This window comes from Ochlerotatus camptorhynchus, unplaced genomic scaffold, assembly GCF_037179485.1.
Source record: "Ochlerotatus camptorhynchus isolate MF236.1 unplaced genomic scaffold, CSIRO-AGI_Acam_v1.1 ptg000244l, whole genome shotgun sequence".
Taxonomy (NCBI): Eukaryota; Metazoa; Arthropoda; class Insecta; order Diptera; family Culicidae; genus Ochlerotatus; species Ochlerotatus camptorhynchus.
In genome coordinates, this window is record NW_027040734.1 from 784,889 (window position 1) to 806,157 (window position 21,269).

Genomic DNA, 21,269 nt, shown 5'->3' on the forward strand with positions numbered 1-21,269 from the left:
CGAAGTAGTTCTAAAGCCTGAGCCAGACATACTATAACTTGTTACGAAGATACTTGAAGACATTAAAAAAATGACCGATCTAAAACTCCCGATCATGCTTGGCATGCAAATGTTCGACACCGGACACAATCAACGAAATTATAAACTCATGAAATGATTGGTCCAGAGATAAATTAAAAATAATGTCTGTATTTGTGTTAACCAGGTACACAAGATTAGTCAGGACATCGTAGAATACCTTGGTTAGCCTGTAAAATATAAAGATCTGAATCTATACCTCTCACGACAAAGTCGTAGTACTTAATTATCTTAGAGATAAATCGTCCAGCTCAAACCTAGGGGAAATCATCGAATGTTCACCGAATGTGTTCAAGTGACTTTAATAATAATAATAATAAAAGATCTGAACCCCAGGCATTTTGGAAAACCTAATAATAAAAACCAATGATTTTATGGGGCTTCACGAAGGTTTACCCATTAGACTGATGCAAATTTTGAAATTTTCGCTCCACAGTGCTTAAACGGTTTCAAATCAGGTCCTGATTAGCCTCCCAAAATTTAAACTCATTTGGAAAGAAACTGACTTGGCACAAACTATTCGAAGTTTATATCGAAATTACTATGGGAAAACCAAACTTTTTGTTCATTGTCTTCTACCCATTTTCCATAATGCTTTTTCGAAAATTTCAATAACTATTCTTACGGGAAATTTTCTAAACTACAACTTTACGGAATTTCGTTTTTCAGTCAAATGTCAAATTAAATTGTTATTAATTGTTTAAGAGATTGATAATCTTATGGCATGATCAAGCAGCTGTTTTGTGGGCAACACTGTATTCTGCAGTGTGACATAGTAGCCATGATATTTGTGCTGTATTCTTCGCACCAGAAACACCAATGTTGCCTGCTGAACAGTTGAATGAGCATAATCATAAGACATCAGTGACTTGAATCATTAATAACTTTTGTTCCTTATTTTTGACTGAAAAGTGATTTTGACCAAAGTTGTAGCTGAGAAAATTTGCTACAATCACAGCTATGATTTGTTAAAGCATAGTGATGTTATGAATTGTTAGATAGATATGAACAAAAACATAAGTTTTCCCATAGTAATTCCCTTATAAACTTGAAATGGTTTGTGCCAAGTCAGTTTCTTGCTAAAGTAGTTCAAATTTTGGGAGGCTAACCAGGACCCGATTTGGAACCGTTTAAGCACTGTGGAGCGAAAATTTCAAATTTTGCACATCAATAGCATTATGTTAAAAAGAGATTTTTTTTGAGAATTCCAGATTTTTCCAGATTTTATATTTTACCTGGTCCAGATTTGTCTGAAAATGACTTGGCAACGCTGGCTGCAAATCTCAACAAACTGTGGTGAGATTGAGCTTCATGATTTTTGCTTTACACCCGAACGTAACCGAAACTTCATAACATAACGGCTCCCAGCAGTCACTTCGTGTTTGCCATCGGTGAAGAGTAAAAAGAGATAGCAAACTGTGCATTCTCTTTCTAAGAAAACGATGTGCAATGGAATCATTTTTGTGTTGAGTCAACGCTCAGCTTGATTTTTGCACGTTGTAAATAGTCTCGCAATATCAAAGGAGCTTGTAAAATCAATATCAAGCATGATATTTTGTTCCAGTATCACGCGTGATATTGAGAGCGTATGAGAGTGGAAAAATACCATTTGATTGATGATTTTGCCAACACTGGTGGTAATATTGCGATCATCAACATCAAAGTGTCAGATACCATTGCTGCATGCACTGTTGATTTTATACTACTATATATGTACGCATAACTGTATGAAGCATCGCTGGTCAACCGAAACACATCATGAACCCAAACTCCCAACCAATAAATATTGGTTAGGTTAGGTTTGCATAGTTTTCGGTGACCACCCACTTCAAACGGGAAGCAATCCTGGGTAAAAAGGCTGGGAACATCAGAGCACTGCTGCAATGCTGAAAATTAATTTACCTGCCCCGAACTTCATTATACTGGGATGGGTTCAGTATGATCTCTCTTCCACATCGTCAGTAAGACAGCTCAAATTTTCCCCCAGTCCTGACACCGGCTGATGTCAGTAAACTTTCGGCATCAATGACCGGATCCGAATCAGTGCTGCTGCTAAAAATAACGAGATAATGCGACCAGTCAGTGCCCATGCTTTCCCATCCCTTGATCCCTTGAAACTGAAATAATCTCGACGCACGGTGCAGGACTCCGTTTACCAGATTCCGTGAAATCTTGAAACAGTAGTAAAGCGACAGTCCACCGAATGTTCCAGTCCAATGCGGGCCTGATGGGTATGCAAATCAAGTGCGAGAAAAATGAAACACGAACGTATTTTCCTTTCCCCCGCGCGCAACAAATGTCGTTCATCTCAGCTTACCTGACCGAGAGACACCACCCAGCACTTAGAAGAAATGCAAATTTTGGCTTATTATTTGCAGAAATTTGGCTCCTTTTGCGTTTTAACCACCTTGGGTGGAAGGAGACTTTACTTGTCTTCTCCTTCATTTTTTTTTTTGGAGAGCGGATGCATAAAAAATAATAACGAAAGTCATTTCCCTTATGCTAATTCTTGCGAGGAGCTAGAAAGCCAAAGAGGCAGACTCAGCAGAGTAAGTTAAATGGAAAGAAAAGGAAAAGCTTCCATTAGACAAATGAATGTGGAGTTGGTTCCTTCTATTTATTTTTTTGCTTCATTCTGATTGTGCTGTTTTGGGGTGGCGTCGTACAATTGTTTCGAAAATGCTGCTGGTTGGTTGATTTCCATTTTGTTTCGCGATAATGGAGATATGAACATTCGGTATTGCGACGGTTCAAGGTCAAGAGTAGAACAAAGGCAAACTGATGTTCTGAAACTCAACTTTGGTCATGATAGTTGAAACCAACCAAGCATGTGTTCTCGACTAATTTAATCGATCATCAATTTTCAATTCAACTGAACGCACTTGGATTCTAGTGAAATAGATGCCTACCAATGCTTTGCAATGGTTATATTCCCCATTGAAATTGACAGTAATGTATGTGTGCAATATCCAGAGAATAAAAGCAGCAAACAATCTACAGGGCAGCACGTTTCGCTCCGATTTCAACAATCAATTATGGTTCATATAATTCTCTGAATTAAAAATACGAGCGAGCCAATCGAATATCCATGCAAACGAGTGCATATCCCCGGAATGGACGCAAAACGAGAAATACGAAAGCTGATACATACGCATTTCCCCTGTGAAGTCAGTTTCAATAGAATTTGAACTATGCAAAAAAAAATCAATTTGTCTATAGGCGCATTGCCAAATGGGAAAACCCCAACCCAGTGCACAGAGTCATGCCAGCAGGCAAACACAAAAGCAAAGTGCAACAACAGAAACCGAATGCGATTACTGCCGGAGAGACAACCACCCACTCCGCCCCGTCATCTCTTCGGGGGAAGGGTTTTGCAGTGCAGCAGAGCTTTGAGGACAACCAGCATGATGGCGAAATTTGCACTTGCACAACTGTGACCTATATTTCGGATCGGTCCCGTCCCCCGTGTTGTTCGACCGACCGATTTATGCTACTGTGTAGGTGTGCGTCGTCCATGGCTGTCGTTGATGGTATTGGTGTGTTTTTATGGGGGGGGGCTAACTTTGCTATAGTCCGTGTGGAAGCGAATCATCGTATCTCCTGAGAATGGTTCTTGACTGACTCGATGTGTGTGTGTGTGCTCCTTATCGCCTTATGGCTGGGCCTTCTGAAAACGTGCTCCCGATGACATTGGAAAATGTGGTGCTGAATGCAAATTAATGCAGAGTTTCAGGTTGTTCTTAATACACAACCATAGCCGCAGAAATTTAAATGCTTCAACTCATTTTTAAATCACATAGGGTACATGTACCTAACCTCGGTCTAATATGAAGTCTTCAATAAAATTTTATGTCACATCATATTTACAGGGCTGTTACAACAGGCGTGGATTTCGCGATTTTCGCGGATTTGTACTTTCAGTTGCGAAAATCGCGGAAACATTAAAAGATGTCGCGAAAATCGCGAAGGGACTGATGTGCTGTCACAAAAATTGTGGAATTCATTGTAACCTTTCCGTCTCGGATTATTTTGCTGTCATCAATTTTGTTGTTCATTTGGCTCTCAATTTTTTACCGTTTCAAACCAAACACCCTGCAAATAATCGAGAAATGATCTCAATTCCATAAGTCCGGATTTACACCGAAATTCCCTGGGGTCTGTCCAATGTGAGACATTTTCATGTTTTTTTTTTATTTTTTTCAATATGAACATACCATTTTTCGTTATCAAATCATACACGAATCGTATATATGCCCGTCCTGGAGCTCAGTTGATTTGTTCTACTATATCAACCAAGACTGCAATAATGTCTGTAGTATCGAAATATGTCCAAACAGATTCAAAGTGTCTATGTGGATCGTGCCCGACCTATTTTCGTGCATGTCAAATGTTCTAGGATTTCCATATCGATATTTCGATATTATCCCAGTCTTTGTTGATCTAGTAAAACAAATCATCTGAACTGCAGGACGATTTGGAGAACCTAGATCATCTGGTATACGCAGAAATAAATCATTATCCATATAGACACTATGAATCTGTTTGAACATATTTCGATACTACAAACTTTATTCCAGTCGTGGTTGATCTAGTAGAATAAATCATCTGAACTCCAGAATGATTTAGAGATCCTAAAACATCTGGCATACATAGCAATAGTTCATTCATGATCCACATAGACACTGTGCATCTGCCGGGAAATATTTCGATACTAAAGACATTTTCCCAATCTCAATTGATCTAGTAGATTTAATTATTTGAACTCCAGGACGATTTGAAGAACCTACAACATCTGGATTACTAGGAAATAGATCATGCATGATCCACATAGACACTTTGAATCTGATTGGACATTTTTCGATACTACAGACATTATTGCAGTCTTGGTTGATCTAGTAGAATAAATCAACTGGTGTCCTCGACGATTTACAAAGTCACATACACACTTAAAAATTATTATTTTTACGCGAGACGTAATCCATATTGGACGTAAATCATGAAACGTAAACAAACAATTCATGTAAAATTAAGTGTTCTCAAACCGAAACATAAGCAACTCGACGAAGAGAATTGATTGAATTGATTTCCTCGTTTCTTTCAACTGATTCTTATGTCAAAAAAGCCGCTTACATGTGTCGGTCTCAGAGAACTGAAATTTACATGGCTTTTTCGTAGTGTGTATATACAATTCGGTAACGAATAGGTTCATAATAGATATAAAAAAATAATGAAAATGTCTCACCATTGGACAGACACCAAGGAATATCCGTGTAAATACAGAACGCGTCGTGAACATTAAGGGTGACTTATGAATCTCTGATGATTTCTCGATTATGTGCAGGGTGTTTGGTTTGAATCGGTCAAAATTTGAGAAAACTACAGCCAAATTAATTATAACATTTAGAACAGCATAATATGTCAGAGACGCAAAGGTTAACTTTCAAGCAAATTTGCATTTCAAATGAAAATGCATTCATTTTTTTAAATAATGTTTCATCAAATCTAGGCCGGTATTATTCAATAGAATCTCATAATATTTTATTATGTTCACTAATTACTCAGAATTTATACTATGCATAAATAACTGAAGATGATACATTGTTATTTTCTATTTTTATTTTTTCAAAGATTACAAACGATACTCCTTTAGCGCAGTCGGTAAAGTCGCAGCTACAAAGTAAGTCCATGTTGGAGGCGACTGAGTTCGTTTTCCGTCCGGACTATTAATTTTTCGGATTGGTAAATTTCTCTACTTCCTTGGGCATAGGATGGTACAGGCATAGAAAGCTCTCAATTAAAATGTGAAAGTACTTCAAAGAACACTAAGTTGAGAGCAGGCAAAAATCTAATATTCTTTAAGCAATAAGCTTGAAATGCCATGTAGTAGTATATAAATTGTATTTTTAGGCAATGAAAACAGTTTTTTTTTTTGTCGCGGATTAGTATTTGAAGTCGCGGATTTCTTTTGAGAAATCGCGGATTTCGCGGGTCAAATTTAGAAAATCTTGTAACAGCCCTGTATTTTATAATTGATCTGCAAACAATATTTTACTGGAAAAACGCAAGTTTAGATATTCTTATTATTTGGATATTAATTAAACACGATCGAAAATTGTAAAACTCACTATTTTAACATGAAAACTATCCAGGTACGTTGATGTAATGTCGTTCTACTGTACTCAAATTGGGTCTGGATGCAACTTCGTCCTATCGAAGATGAACCTCGATCTACAAAGGTCTGGCATACACTTCTCGCGTAAGAACTGATGTGGAAGATAACATAAACCACGATGCTTTTAGAATCAACATAAAAACCAAATAGATCATCTCACGAACACACATATAACGAACTGTCAAGTCAAGTCTAGAGCAACATGTGAAATAGGCAAGGGGTAATCAACTCTTCACACTGTGCCAAAGAACAACGAAGCACACTGTTAGGCACGTTTAGAGCGCATGTTGACGCATATTTATTTATTTGTTTAATTAATCATCTGACTGTTGTCTACATGAAATATCCTAAAAACTATACCATTCATGCGTTTCTAATACCACGAGTCAAAAAGCGAGCAGAAGGTTCCCCAAATTCAAACAATTCTTCAACAGCCGTGAACGTACGCATCATAGTTGTTAGTGGTTCGTTGTAACCGAATGCTGTTCGATGGTATCGTGGTTGGAGTAGGGTACCACTTCGTAATGTTCTCGGCGGCACTCGGATATCTAACAGCGAAAGAAGACTCACGCAGTCAACATCCCCCTTCAATAACTTGGCAACAAATGCTGCCTGTTGATTCTTCCGTCGACGTTCCAGGGTTTCCAAACTCAGCAAATTGCAGCGATCAGAATACGGCGGGAGATTTTGCGGATCGCGCCACGGTAGGTTACGCAATGCCATTCTGATAAACTTTCGCTGAACACCTTCGATCCTGAAGTTCCAGGTCAACTGATGAGGAAACCAGACCAAGGAGGCGTTTTCCAGGATAGGTCGAACAAGGGAGCAATAAAGAGCTTTCAAGCAGTGTGGGTCAGCGAAGTCTTTTGATATTTTCGACACGAACCCTAACTGACGGTTAGCCTTGGTGATCACAGCAGTACGGTGGAGGTTAAACGATAATTTCTTATCTAGTAGAACGCCTAGATCGCTGAACTGGTCGGTTCTTTGCAGTATAACACCGTTGATGGCATAATCGAAAATAATCGGCTGCTTGATGCGGTAAAACGACATTACCATGCATTTTGGTATGCTCACGGTAAGCCTATTCCAATAGCGATTGAAGACGAATACAATCCTCAGTACATCGCACCACGAAATACAGCTTTAGGTCATCGGCAAACGCAAGCCTGCAACCATCTCCAAGTACAAGCAATACGTCGTTGAAGAATAAAAGAAACAACAACGGGCCAAGATTGCTACCCTGTGGTACGCCCGACGCGTTCGTAAAATACGAGGAAGTACTGGAATCAAGTTTAACCCGTAAAGACCTGCAAGTCAGGTACGAGCAAAACCACTGACTCAATCAATATAAAATAAAATGGCAATGTTGAATGCTTAATTTTTTCCAATCGTGCTTTACTCATTGCCGTGGTTACTACTTTGTTAATTCCAAAGTGAAGTTAGTGCTTGTAAAAAAAATCCCATGCGAAGTGCACTCCTAATAGGACCTGACGGACCAATGATCCGATCGAATGCTCTCTTTCCCCTTTGGAATGTGTTTATTGAGTCATAAAAAAATCCTTTTATTTTTTAGATTCTCAGATCAACTGAACTTTCAGAATACCGGTGACAACAATCTGGAAATTCGTCATTGGACCGGTTTGAAACTTGAAGCTATTTGCCCCGATTGTTACTGAAGACATTCCAATCAATCCTACCCGCACTCAGTCCTGAATCAACATGATCCTGAATAAGATCATAAGTGGTGGCAGTCTTCCACTAAATGGCAAATAAGCTAGCAACAGCTATCCGGCCGGATCATTTGTAGAGAACTGGGTGTCACCCTTATATGAAACGAGCTCGCGTACTCTTGTAGAATGATGCGAAATGCAACATCAAGCTGAATCTTATGGCAGGTGGAGTATTTTTTGTCTGCGGCTGCAACATACTAAATACCGACTGCATCACCAGGTTAAGGTTTAATACCAAATAAAGTAACTAGAATTATTGGATGAAGTAAAATAATTTTCTTCAGCCAATTTTTGTCTTTCTGGTAAACATATCATCAGAATTAACATAAGAATTAACAAACCTGAGAAAAAGCAAACCTGCTTTAGAAACGGCATTACCATTATTAGAGAGAGCGGAGGCTAACCAGCCCCTGGCTGAAAGACTCCCTAATATCCCTAATGCGAAAAGGATGAAATGAAAATTAGATAGTGTCTCACTTCCTACAACATCTATGAAAGACCAACCTTTTCCAGTGTAAACTGCAAACCATCAGCAAACTTATCAGCACAAACAATCATGAAAGTCATTATACATTCAGGGTTGCCAAACTTATGCGATGTTGACACGTTAATTTGCACACTTCGATATGATCGGCACAGTGCTTGGCACAGCTTTCGGCTCAGCTAAAACGCTCAGCACAAATTAAGGTGTGCAAAGTTTAATACCCCTTGGAAATGGGCCAATGTTCCAAATGTAAACAATGGTTTTAATTGTCAATTTCTCGACAGTTAACAACAGCAGCATCTGGTAGAATAAATTTGCTCTATCAAATGGTGTAATTAGTTTGCGTGGACGTGATGTGATTCATGAGCAATCGACGTTTAAAGTCATTATTTACATTCGGCTCATAGGACCTTATCACATGTTGCTCTAGAAGTAATAGTCCGACGGGCCTGATCGGAATTTTAATGCATGGACGATGAGATTGACTCAACATTGAGTGGGTTTTCACTCATAATCGCAAAAATATATGTCAGACAATCGATGAAAATTTTACTCAGTCTAAGACTAAGACTATACTAATAGGCTGAATGAAACTTCTCTCAATTTTCTTCAAATTTGAAACGTTTTTCCTGGAAAACCGAGGAAAACTTGTCTTTGAGTGACCTGCCTTTTTGCGAATTTTAGTGAACGGAACTCACATATATGTCAAATTTGACGACCGTGTGCCTTATGTCCGACAGCTTGAAAATGTTTCAATTTTTCGTTCTAATCACCAATTCGCGATCTGAACCTAAAATCAGCTTAGTAACTAATTTATTTAAAAAAAAATCGAGATAGAGTGCGGAGTGAGAAAATGGAAGTTAGAATTGGACCGGTTTCTTGCTTATTCAATCAATACTATTTTTCCTAGAAAAATTAATAGGATCCTCTTGCCTTATTTAAAAAAAAAACATGATAAATGCTCATGATTGGTTTCAGGGTTGGAAACCCCCTTAGAGTGTTTGCAGAGCAACTTTTTACACGCATCGCACAGTACCCGGCAAAGAGAGTGTGGTTCTCCCATTTGCTTCGCACTCTGTTCCAATTTATCTTTGAGACAGAAATCCACACAAAGAGTGGTGGTAAAATTCACGCAGGGAACAAATGGAAGCCGGTGGCTACACTTTCCTTTTCCTTTTTTCTTTGGTGTGTGTCTTTCTTTTCTTCTCGGCTGATTTACAATTACAAAGGGAGAAAGGCTATCACATTTTGAATTTTACTGTATTTAACTTTGCGGATTTCAAAAAATCAATCATTGCGCGTATTGGTTGATCACATCCCAAGTAACAATGTTGGGCTTATGACCAGGTTCTGTAGACCCTGATTTAGACTTGAAGAATACTTAAAAACTTCGATAAAATTTGCAGTGTTCCTTGGGAAGAGAGCCTTGGTGTGAGTTTATAAAATTTCACGAGGTGGATCGTAATCAACAAAAATTATTAACAATATCTTTTCAATCAATGAATGTCAGTATTGGTCACTTTTTTTTTTCTCAGCCACTATTTGGTCACTATTTTTAATATTTTAATTACTAAAGTCACTACTATTATGCCACATACTCACTACTAGCCCTGATTATTATTCTTTCAGCTTCAATCTGATTAGATTTTTCCGACTGAGCAAACGCATTTTACCCACGGGGCATTCAACTCTGCACACCTTAATCTGTGCCGAAAGCTGTGCCACGCGCTGTGCCGAACGTGTCTATCGAGGTGTCAATCAAAGGATGCCTATCAAGGTGTCGTGAGTTTGGCAACCCTGAAAGTTATGGCTTTTGTGATTGTGTTTGTATTCTCAATTTCTCTAAAGGATCATGGCAAGCATTCGGCTTCAGCCGGCGTCGGTGGTGTAGTGTTAAGCGTAACTGCTGTCTCACCCCAATGGGTCAGGGTTCAATCCCAGTCGAGGTCGGTGGGATTTTTCTGAGGCATACAAATCTCTGGTCGGAAGGGAAGTAAAGCCGTTGGTTCCGACCCATGTGTGTTAAATGGGTGCGATATCCTATGCAGGTGTGGAAGCTGCCTTCCTGCACATTCGACTATCGTCAAAAAATGACCATCGATGTCGTCGGTGATTGGCACTAGATTGTGGAACAGAGACCGACGTGGAGGTGGAAGAGGAAGTGGAAGTCATCAAACTTATACGGTTTTCAAACAAATTTGACCCGTCCACCAGATCCGTATAATAAATCTTGACATCATAGAATACTTTTTTGAGACCAATGCCTCAGGATAACTTGAAGACCCCAAAATATGTTCTCATTACAACTACATATCCCGCGTGATATTATGGGGCTCCACGAAACTCGTTGAGTTCACAAAATTTAGACAATACATCGTACAATCTGAAGAACATCGTTGAATCTGAAGAACATCAAGATCCGAACTGCAGGGAAATTTGGAGAATGGAACATATTTTGTTAGTACAACTTCTCATCCCCCAATGCAAACAATAAGTCAGGACAACAAGACTTTGGTTGAGTCTGTAGAACTTCAAGAGAGGAACTCCAGGATAATTTGGGGAATCTTAGATACTTTGTTAATACAAATATTTAAATCTCACACGATATAATGAGCTCTAAAAAAGCTCACTTTTTTAACTAGTTCGTTTAATTACTAGGCTCAGTCGTGTGTGACACTTCGCGGAGCCAAAAATCAGTAATGCTTGAATTTACATTTTAAACAGCAGTAGTGCTAGGTTAGTATTGAGTACCAATTACTCGTGGCGGGCTCGAGTTTAATGGGTAACAATTTCGATTGGAAGGAGCTAGGTAAGAAACTGGTTTCTGAGGCCTCCTTCAGATACTACTCTCGGACGGTTGACCAAATCCTGGCTGGGCAGGGGCAAGTAGCATAGAAACAGGGGGATAATAAGACTGGGACACAATGGCTGGAAATTGTTTGGAAAGGAGGGGATGGTCACATCAAACTCTAACATCCGACAAACAAAGGAATTCGTAGATCGCCTGCATGTAGGGAAGATCACGGGTTCCCAATACATCTCTTACTTCACGGCAGGTTGTCTACCTCGGGCCACTAGGGTATCTAATAGTCGTGCTCTGGAGGCGTCATTACCCGGGCAATGCCAAACTGCGTGATCGATGTCATCATAACCGGTTCTGCATCTACATATATTGCTGTCAACGAGGTTTGTTCTGTAGAGATGTGCGTCTAGCGAGTAGTGGTTGGACATATGTCTTGACATCACGCAAATAAAGCCCCAACTTACATCCAGACCTTTGAACCATGCTCTCGAATAAACATTTGGAATAATGGAATGTAATCACCGCTTGCCAACTTAGAAGAGAACTCTGACGTACTAATGGGAAAAAAATCATCATGTGAAATTTTTCTATCATAAATCTCGCCTTGTGCGACCACCTTTGCGAGAGAGTCTGCCTTCTCATTGCCATTGGGATTGAGCAATGTGAGGGGACCCATACAAAGGTAATCATATATGATCTTTCGACCAGCAAACTCATCTGCTCCCTTCCCTTTGAAAGGAGATAGGATGAGTGCCTACCTTGTTTCATATACCAATCGACTCAATTGAACTGAGACTATCCGAGAAGATGAAGCAATGGTCTATGGGCATGTCGGACATTATCCCTAAAGGGAAGTTGATTACTGCTAGCTCAGCAACATAAACGGAACAAGGTTCCAGAAGTTTCCGGAAGGCGGTTGAGTATTCATTGAAGACACCGAAGCCAGTGGATCCTATCCTTCTATTGCAATTGACTTGTTGGTACTTTTCAGCAAAAATCCGGGAAATTGAGATAGGTCGAAGTTGATCTGGAACTCCTTGAATAGCCTGTTTCCTGGAGAGATCATAGTCAATGGGGGAACTGTAGTTAGTAAAGCATTCACGAGGGGGGTTATAGTACGGAAGGTTAATATCAGATGACATATTATTAAGATAGATACGCACGAATCTAGACTGGATGCTCAATTCGAGCATTTCTTCGAAGTTTTCAATCACAAGGTTGTTACTGACACTACATTTAATCAATATTCTTGAAAGAAGCTCACTGGAGCCGTACATTTAGTAAGGACATCGTGGAAAATTTGATTGAACGTGTAGAACTTCAAGATCAAATCAGAATGATTTGAAGATTTTATTATGCCTAGTGTATGTTGTTTTTAATTTCATATGGTGCGTAGATATTGAGTTCTGCGAGTTGTACTCCAAAATAAATTGCTGAGAAATGATTGGTCGTTGCACATTTTACCGGAGGCATCGTGTTCGGTGTGTTAATGGAAACGGATAGCCTCAAGCTATAATTATGTATGTACATATGAAAATCATCATTTAATCCCAAATGCGGACAAATATGTAGCTCCATCCGTCACACCAAGTCCAACCGGGTGCAGCACGGATCAACTTCATTAATCTCTTTGGCCATGGCCGTTCGTTACGCAGTATCCTTGATCAATAAATTGAGCCAACATCGTTAATGCATTGATAATTATGTACACCTTTTTCCACCCAAGTCAGTGCTGGCAAATTTCCGGACCGTCATGTGAAAATGACAGTTTTGGGATGAACCTATCATTAGCTGCCATATCATTTGTCAATGACAAAGCAATCATGATTTTTTGTTTTAAATTTAAACGATTTACGGTAAGCAACAAAATGCAATGGTTTCGGTAAAATCCATGTGAAGTCTTTGATTAAGGATACAATTTGCCAACCCTGACCGGAGTGCAGTAGGGAAAGCGGTGGGAGAAAGCGGATGTGTCATAAAATTATGATGCATCATTAAATTAGTGCCACCACCACCACCATCATCATCATCGTCATCAGTAGATTGCGCACTGAAAGCTCCCCTGCGCTATTGATTGGGAAATGCTTTCCGGCTTTGAACATGGGATGAATAAAAAATAAATGCTAAAACAGCAGAGGCATGATATTCTCATTAAATTTGCTGAAATCCACTGCGCAGTTTCCCCGCTGAGAGATGGGTTCCAATAGGGAAGAGACAGGGATAGAGAGTCGTCTATACACAAATCACGAATTTACGAGTGCAATTAAAAAGGGATTATGATTTATATAATGCATGGTGTACATTAAATATCGAGAGGATAGAAGCCGTGGCTGACGCTGTGCAGTGTTTGTAAGCGAGTTTATGGTTTAAAATAGACGGATCTGGCTGAGGTGTACCGAAGTTGATAGAGCGATAATGCTTGCAATCGGCTCTTTGTGTTGGTGATGAAAGTGATGAAATTAAAATGAAAATTGCTCAGGATTAACCTGCATCACTCAATTGATTGTGACGGTTCACTTCATGGGTCGAGCCACGACTCGAAAGTGGCACGGATCATGGTGAACATGGATTATACTATGATCAGGTTTTCTTGGGATGATTTAAAAATGTCATCAGAATTACTTTTGCTTTCAAGATTCCCATCAATAATGTCATGATTTTTTTTTTTAATATCGAGAGTACCCTCTTTTCTCCATAAATGTCTCGGAATTGTATTTTTTTTTTATTCTCGCGAGATGTGTTTTAATGTATCTTCATTATTTTCTTTTCAATGCAATTGAAATATTCTTTGGTATGCCATTAAGAATTAAGAAAAGTACCCAAGTAACAATTCAAGCTGAACAGTAAGAACAGAAGCTGATTATTGGTTGATTTAAGGTGTACAAAGCTGATTGACATTAGACTGAATATATAGTTGATTAGTAGTGCATGAAGCGAATTGTATCCCCGTAATCCAACCTCAATAAGTTAGCTGATCCCAAAGTTGAACAAGCCTTCTTTAAGCTTAACACAACTCCACAAATCAGTTACACATATTTTGATAGCTTGATTAATTAAATTCCGTCAGTATCTGTGTCACTCGTTGCATTTCCGGCATTTTAGTTCTTCTAAATTCACTGCCTACCTTTCTAAGTACAAGCAGTGGCAGCAGTAGAGACTAAGCAGGGCTGGTAGCATGTCACTTTTTAGTGGCTTGGTCACTATTTTTATGTCAGTCACTAAAAAGTCACTTTTTACTCCAAAAAGTCACTAAAGTCACTATTTTCGTAAAAATAGTCACTAAACTCACTTTTTGCCATCCAATATAGGGTGTGAAAAAAATCATCAAAATGTTTAAATTAAGTACTTTGCACTAAAGAAGTCTACAGTACAGGGTGAGGAATAATAATGATGATTTAGTCGTAACTTTATTGCATGTGTATTGAATTTTAACATATTAATGGGAAATGTAGGTACACCAACATAGTTTATGATTTTTACAACCATTTCTCAAAATGTGCTATTTTGACTCGTACACACGCTTTCAACCTCTTAGGGAAATTATCGTCGATGGAGTTAGTTCCTACACAGACACTATCCCAGACTTTTGTCAAACTTGATCTAAAGATATGTGTGACTTAGTACATACAGGCTCTGGACTCAAGAATAGACCAGACGGAATAGTCCATTGGATTTTAATCAGGAGAGTTTGAAGGCCATTCATCTTTTGTCAAATATCTAGGAAAAAGTTTGCTATAAAGCTTCAGTGTCTTTTTCGCTCCATGCGATGGTGCCCAATTCTGTTGAATTGTCCAATCGTTGTTACCGAAATGCGTACGTGCCCAAGGTGCAACTGTGTCCGTCTGCAGCTTCTGGTAGACTATTTGGTTGAGTTTGACGCCTTTTTCGATAAATATTAAGGGAGTTTTACCGAATCCGTAATTCCCGCCCAAACCATCACCGAAGCTGGATGATGTGATCTGGCAACATTCGTACGGTTAGAAGAACCCTTTGGCAATAGCTGGCTATCGTTTTGGTGGTTGTGGTATTGCTCAACAGTGAAAATCTGCCGTCCATTGCCGAAATCCTTCAATAAAATCTTGGATTTTTGGTACCAATTCCTTATCATCCGGTCATTTAGATAATGGTTCTTCGAAAATTTGTAAGAATGCAATCCTAAATCGGATAGTCCGTCTAAAGGGTGTCCACGATGAAATTGCCACACACAAAATTGATTCGCAAAATTCGAGTTTTCATCCGATTGCCATCAAATTTTTAGGGATTGAGAAATAACTATTAAACTTCATTTTACCATTTTATTCGTATTTTATTTACAGTCCATATGCAAATGCCCGCACCTTGGCCTTAACCCCGGCCATAAGATTCTGCACAACCTGTGAATCAACCGTTTTTTGCATGTAAACCCATACTTTCTTCAGTTCCTCGACTGTCTTCACTACCTTAGGTCGTTTAAGAAGGTGCTGCTTCATAATCGCCCAGTACTTCTCGATGGGGCGGAGCTCTGAAGTGTTGGGAGGGTTGAACATTTTCGGCACGAAATTGACCTTATTGTCCGCATACCACTTCAGCACGTCCTTGGAGTAGTGGCATGAGGCCAAATCCGGTTAGAAGATTGTTGGGACGTTTTGGGCCTTCAGGAGAGGAAGCAGCCGCTTCTGGAGGCACTCTTTTATGTACACCTGTCCGTTCATCGTGTCCTGGGTCACGAAAGGTGCCCTCCGCTTCCCGCACGTGCAGATGGCTTGCCAAACCAGGAATTTCTTCGCAAATTTGGACATCTTCTGAGTGCGGACATGCTCCGGAACGCTGAACTTATCCTTGGCCATGAAAAACAGGTTGCCGGGGATCTGTTTGAAGTCGGCCTTCACATATGTTTCGTCGTCCATGATGCAGCATTCAACTTTCGTCAGCATGTTGAGGTACAACTTCCTGGCACGGGTTTTGGCGGACTTGTTCTGCTTCTCGTCGCGATTAGGGGCCTTTTGTACCTTGAACGTTCGAAGCCCAGCCTTAGTTTTGGCCTTCTGGACAAAACTTCGGCTTAGGTGCAGCTTCTTAGCCACATCCCTAACGGAGGCGTTCGGATTTCGGTTGAAGGCCCCAACTACGCGGTTGTGATTTTTGGTGTTGTACGGAATACTTTTTCCTTCACTTCTGGGCTTCCGATCGGTGGTCAACCGTTCCTCGAACCGCTTTATCACTCGCGACACCGTGGAATTCGCGATTCCCAACGTTTTAGCGATGGAACGATGCGAGAGATCCTTGTTCTCGTGATGAATGCGCAAGATTTTATCACGCACGAGCTGTTCTTTCGACTCCATTTCCGCGAGTTTTGATCACAGGACTTTAAAACTTGCAGGATGTAAATAATGCACTATGAACTAAATCCACCCAAATTTTCATTAAATTCTACCCAACGGTTAAAAAGTTAGAGCAATTTCATAGTGTGGCAATTTCATCGTGGACACCCTTTAGAATCTCGATTAATCCTAAGACGAAGTATGTTCCGGTTCTGAGGGGTTCTCGCACTTCTTTTTCTGCCTCTTCCTAAACGATCTTCCAAATTTCCGAGTTCATGGTACCGTTTTGTAGCATCCCGAACTGTTTGCAAAGGCATTTGCAATATTTTTGCAATACGTGCCGGACGAATTCCTTGTTTATAAAGCATAATTACCGCACTCCGTAGTGGACTGGACTTCATTACGGCAATACACGTGAACCAATGCAAACGAAACTACAAGCGTTTGTTTATTATGTATCAAGGTCTCAATTGGCAGAGGTGTGCTCATTTCAGCATCTGTCAAAATCGAACTATACACTGAGAGAATAAAACACGGATATTTTTTCCTCACCCTGTTGTTATGACGAAATATGCATATCTGTCAAAGAATAAACAATTATAACTGGACAAATTCGTGGAATTTTAAAACACCGGGAAACAAACTTGGAATAGTTTTGAATTTCGAAGACAAATAGGGGAAAATAAACTTCCTTTTCTCGAAAATAAATACTGCACCTTGGAAACTTTTCAAGGATATTGGTCTATGCTAGATTTTCAGAAGTCTTCAATGAGTTATCTAGAAATATAAAATGAAAATTCCAAAGAAAATTCGAAGTGAATATCAAAGGAATTCTACGGATAATACCAAGATATTACAGAGAAGAATGCCAAACTACACACTACGAAAGTCTCTTGTAAATTTAGGTGCTCTGAGGGTCGATTTGTTCACCTCCGCTTGAATCTTAAAACTGTTTTAAGGCTTAAGCGGAGGTGAAAAATTCGGTCCTGGGACGAGCTTCACTTTTGATATTACATGATTAAAAACGCAAAATTCAGCTCCAAAACAATTTTTGGAAGAATTCCAAGATAGTTGAGAGACGCACTCCAAGTGCATTGTAACGAGAGTTCTGAAAAAAATTCTAAAATGATTGGATGGGGATTCTTGGTCCAAATTTTAACAAGTTTTTAAATTAAGTTCTGATAAATTATTTAAGCAAATCCCGTGAACTAGAAAGGTCTCCAGACTCAGCGAATAGTAAAGGAATTCTGGGGCGATTTCTGGCGCTAATTCCAGTAGAATCCTAAAGAATTCGAATGAAATTCCAAGAAGAATTCCAATAGAATAAAAATGGAACTGTGAGAAGAGTTTCAAGGGTATTCTGAGATGGATTTTTCATCATTTGTTTGTAAACAAGAGTGCAACCGATAGCTACCCCTGAGTTTTTTCGGTGTACGGTGGTGTAACACCGGTGTAGCTACACCGCAAAAACGAAAACGATATACGTTAAAAATTAGTTAAATCACTTCAGAAAAGCTCAGACTAACATTGAATATAATTCAATAACTCAACAGAAAAGTTTGGACTCCCTAAGGAAGGTATTGAATCACTTCAGAAAAAGTTGGACTTTTCACGCTTTATGGACAGCTAGATGACCTAAACAAGATTTTGTCCTTTCCAAATGCCAAAGCAGTTAGCAAAAATCTGGGGCTTACTTAGGAAACTGTGAAACCCGTTCTGACAAGTTTGAATTCAGTTCGGAAAAAGTTGAATCAATGCAGGAAACCCTGGATTCATTTAGGAAAGGGATTAAATCAGCTAATGTGGCCTCATTCCAGAAAATTCGAAACCAATTCTTTAAAGCTCGGGTTCGGAATATATTGGATCAGTTCAGGAATGCTTTGACAACTTTAAAAAGGATTGAATAACGTAACAGAAAAGTTTAGGCTTAGTTAGAAAAACGTTGATGACTTATGCGAAAGTTTGAACTAACTTCAAAAAAGTTCACACTCAGTTTTGAATCTGCTTTGAAAAGTGTCACCTCAATTAGGATTTTTGAATCCTCACGTCTAAAAATTTAGGATTTAGCTCGGAAATTGTTAAATCACTGTAGAAAAGCATTGTATCATTAAGTAGCATTGCAGCAGGTTTGTAAGTTAAGAAATGTAGGTCGAGTATAAAAATTGGGTGACTACGGTGGGCTGGACACAACTTGCAATGTTACTTGGAATCAATAAATTTTATATCACATACACCATTATATTCTCTTGGTTACACATCTGTTTACAGCTTTCATATGTCTTTACCACAGTAAAGTATCTAAAAATCCTCAAAATTATTGCACGTATTGCTCTCACTCACAATCTGTTCACGCACGGTGCAAATGGTGGTTTTGTTGTTATTTCTACCACGATAGCTTACCTAGTATTTTTTTAGAATTTCTTTTGGTGTGTCCAGGTATTTTGGAAAACCCATTAAACCAAATCAATGATATTAAGGTGCTTCACGAAGGTTTAACCATTCTATCATTAAGCCGAATCTTCGTACACCTTGTTTGTTGAGTCTGTAGAACTTCAAGATCAGATATTCGGGATGGTTTGGATAATCCAAAAATGGTATTTTTAAACACAATTAATAATTTTAAATGATGTACAAAATGCTCAAAAATTCGGAGTGGACAAGAAACAAGATTTCGATTAAACTATAAAATATCGCCAGAACAATTTCGAGAATGATAAATAATTTATGAACACATGTTATTTGACTTATAGAACTACAAGATCTTAACTCCATGAAGATTTGAAGAACTTTTAATACTGGGTTTCTCATTCTCAGGTCTTGATATATGCTTTTTCCGACATACCAAAACAAAATGTAGGCTCATTTTTTTCGGTGAAACTCTTTGATTATATACGAATTCATGATTCCATGAGATTTTTGAGATATAGATCATCAACATGTTAATGCAAATCTCATCTCATTTTGTTTTTTTTTTCTATAAAGTAGACGTAACGGGTGGCAACTAAAATTTTGGATTTTTTTCGAGGCCTCTATGCTCAACAACAAACGAGCTCAGAGAGAAATAAGAGTGTGTATGTGTTAGCTCTCTCTCTCCTCTTTCTGCAAGTATTTTCTGTTTTGTTTATGCTTGCTCAGTTTTGCTCAAAATGCCGTCGAAACAAGAAGTATTTCGCGAGCGCGTTGTACAGTTCTACGAACTGCACAGAAATCTCGGCAAAAAGTATACGGTACAACATTTTAAAAGCGAAAATGTTGCGGCTTCGACTGTTTACCATATCCTAAGATCCCCAAAAACTGCTCGCAAGCAAGGTAGTGGAAGACCAGCCAAAATTATGGACGCAAAAATTTCAGAGAAAGGCATTTCTAAGCCATGGTTCAAGCCCTCTGGTTTGGCAATCAATCAATATGTGTACCAGAACGAATGTTTGAAGAAAATTTTGATCCCGTTTCTACAAAAACATCATGCTGATGGACAATACGTGTTTTGGCCGGATAAAGCGTCATCGCATTACGCCAAAAAAACACAATCGTTCCTGAATACCCATTCGATCCCATTTGTACCCAAAAACCACAACCCGACAAATCTGCCTCAGTGTCGCCCAATCGAAGATTTCTTCGGGGTTTTGAGCTCCTTGGTGTACAAAAATAACTGGAGAGCCACGAATTGCAAACAGTTGATTGGTAGAATCAGGAGATGCATTCGCAAAGTTGACATGAAGGCCGTACAACGCTCCTGTTCCGACATCAAACGGAAGCTTCGCCGAACATCCGATTACGGACCGTTTTCAAATGTTCATTAATTTTTTTCAACAATGGACAATGTATCTTTAATTTTAATAAATCAGATCTTCTTCAAGTATGTTTGTCTTTTTTGACAGCTTGAGAAAGAAATTCCAAAATTTTAGTTGCCACCCGTTATTGTGAAGCAATTCTGTTCAAAAATTTATATGATTATCTCTGAACGGTTATTTTTGAACGCCTTTTTTTAAGGCGGAGGTGATGTTGGGAGTTTGGTTTATTATTAAATAACCGGGAATTGAAAAAATGGATTTGAATGGACACCCTGCAGATTGAAGGCGGTGAGTTGCCAAACAAGATTATGAATGATGTTCGATGAAATCTGTTTTCAACAACTGAAACCGGCTAATCCGATCTCAAGGACCTAGCATGCCGTTCTGGTCTATGTATGGTCTATGTACCAATGTATTTAAAAATTCTGCAAAAGAACAAGGTGATACCCAAAGAGACCTAAATGAATTAGCGAATAAGAACCAAGGAACGATCCTGTTCTTTGTATCGCTTTATCTGTTTCCTAGACGAGTGGGAAGCCAAATCGGAGCAGCTCCAGGAGTCCGTGATGTTCCGTGTTATTGTCATACGACGCTTTCCGAACGCGAAAATTGTTCTACTCGACTGGGTTGCAAATAAAAGTTTGTTAACAACAACTTAACAACAATTAATCATTATTGAATCTACACTTCTACACAGTGCTTAAATTATGGCAATAAAGGAACGAGCGAGGGAGTGCATGAAAAATAAATATACACTGATTTTTTTATTTGATATTCCAAACTTTTGAAGGGACAAAGGTTGACAAAAGAAAAACTTGAGATTTGTTCCGGCCTAACTTCAAAAAAAAAAACTCGAAAATGAAAAAAAAACCCTATAAAATATGTAGAGCACTCGAGACAAAAAATCT

The 21,269-nt window shown here is 39.0% G+C and overlaps 1 protein-coding gene across 8 annotated transcripts in view; it reads left to right on the forward strand.

Annotated features, from left to right (window-relative positions):
* enc (encore) overlaps window positions 1–21,269 on the forward strand; it is a 207,595-nt gene that overhangs the window by 128,822 nt on the left and 57,504 nt on the right. The window lies entirely within an intron of this gene.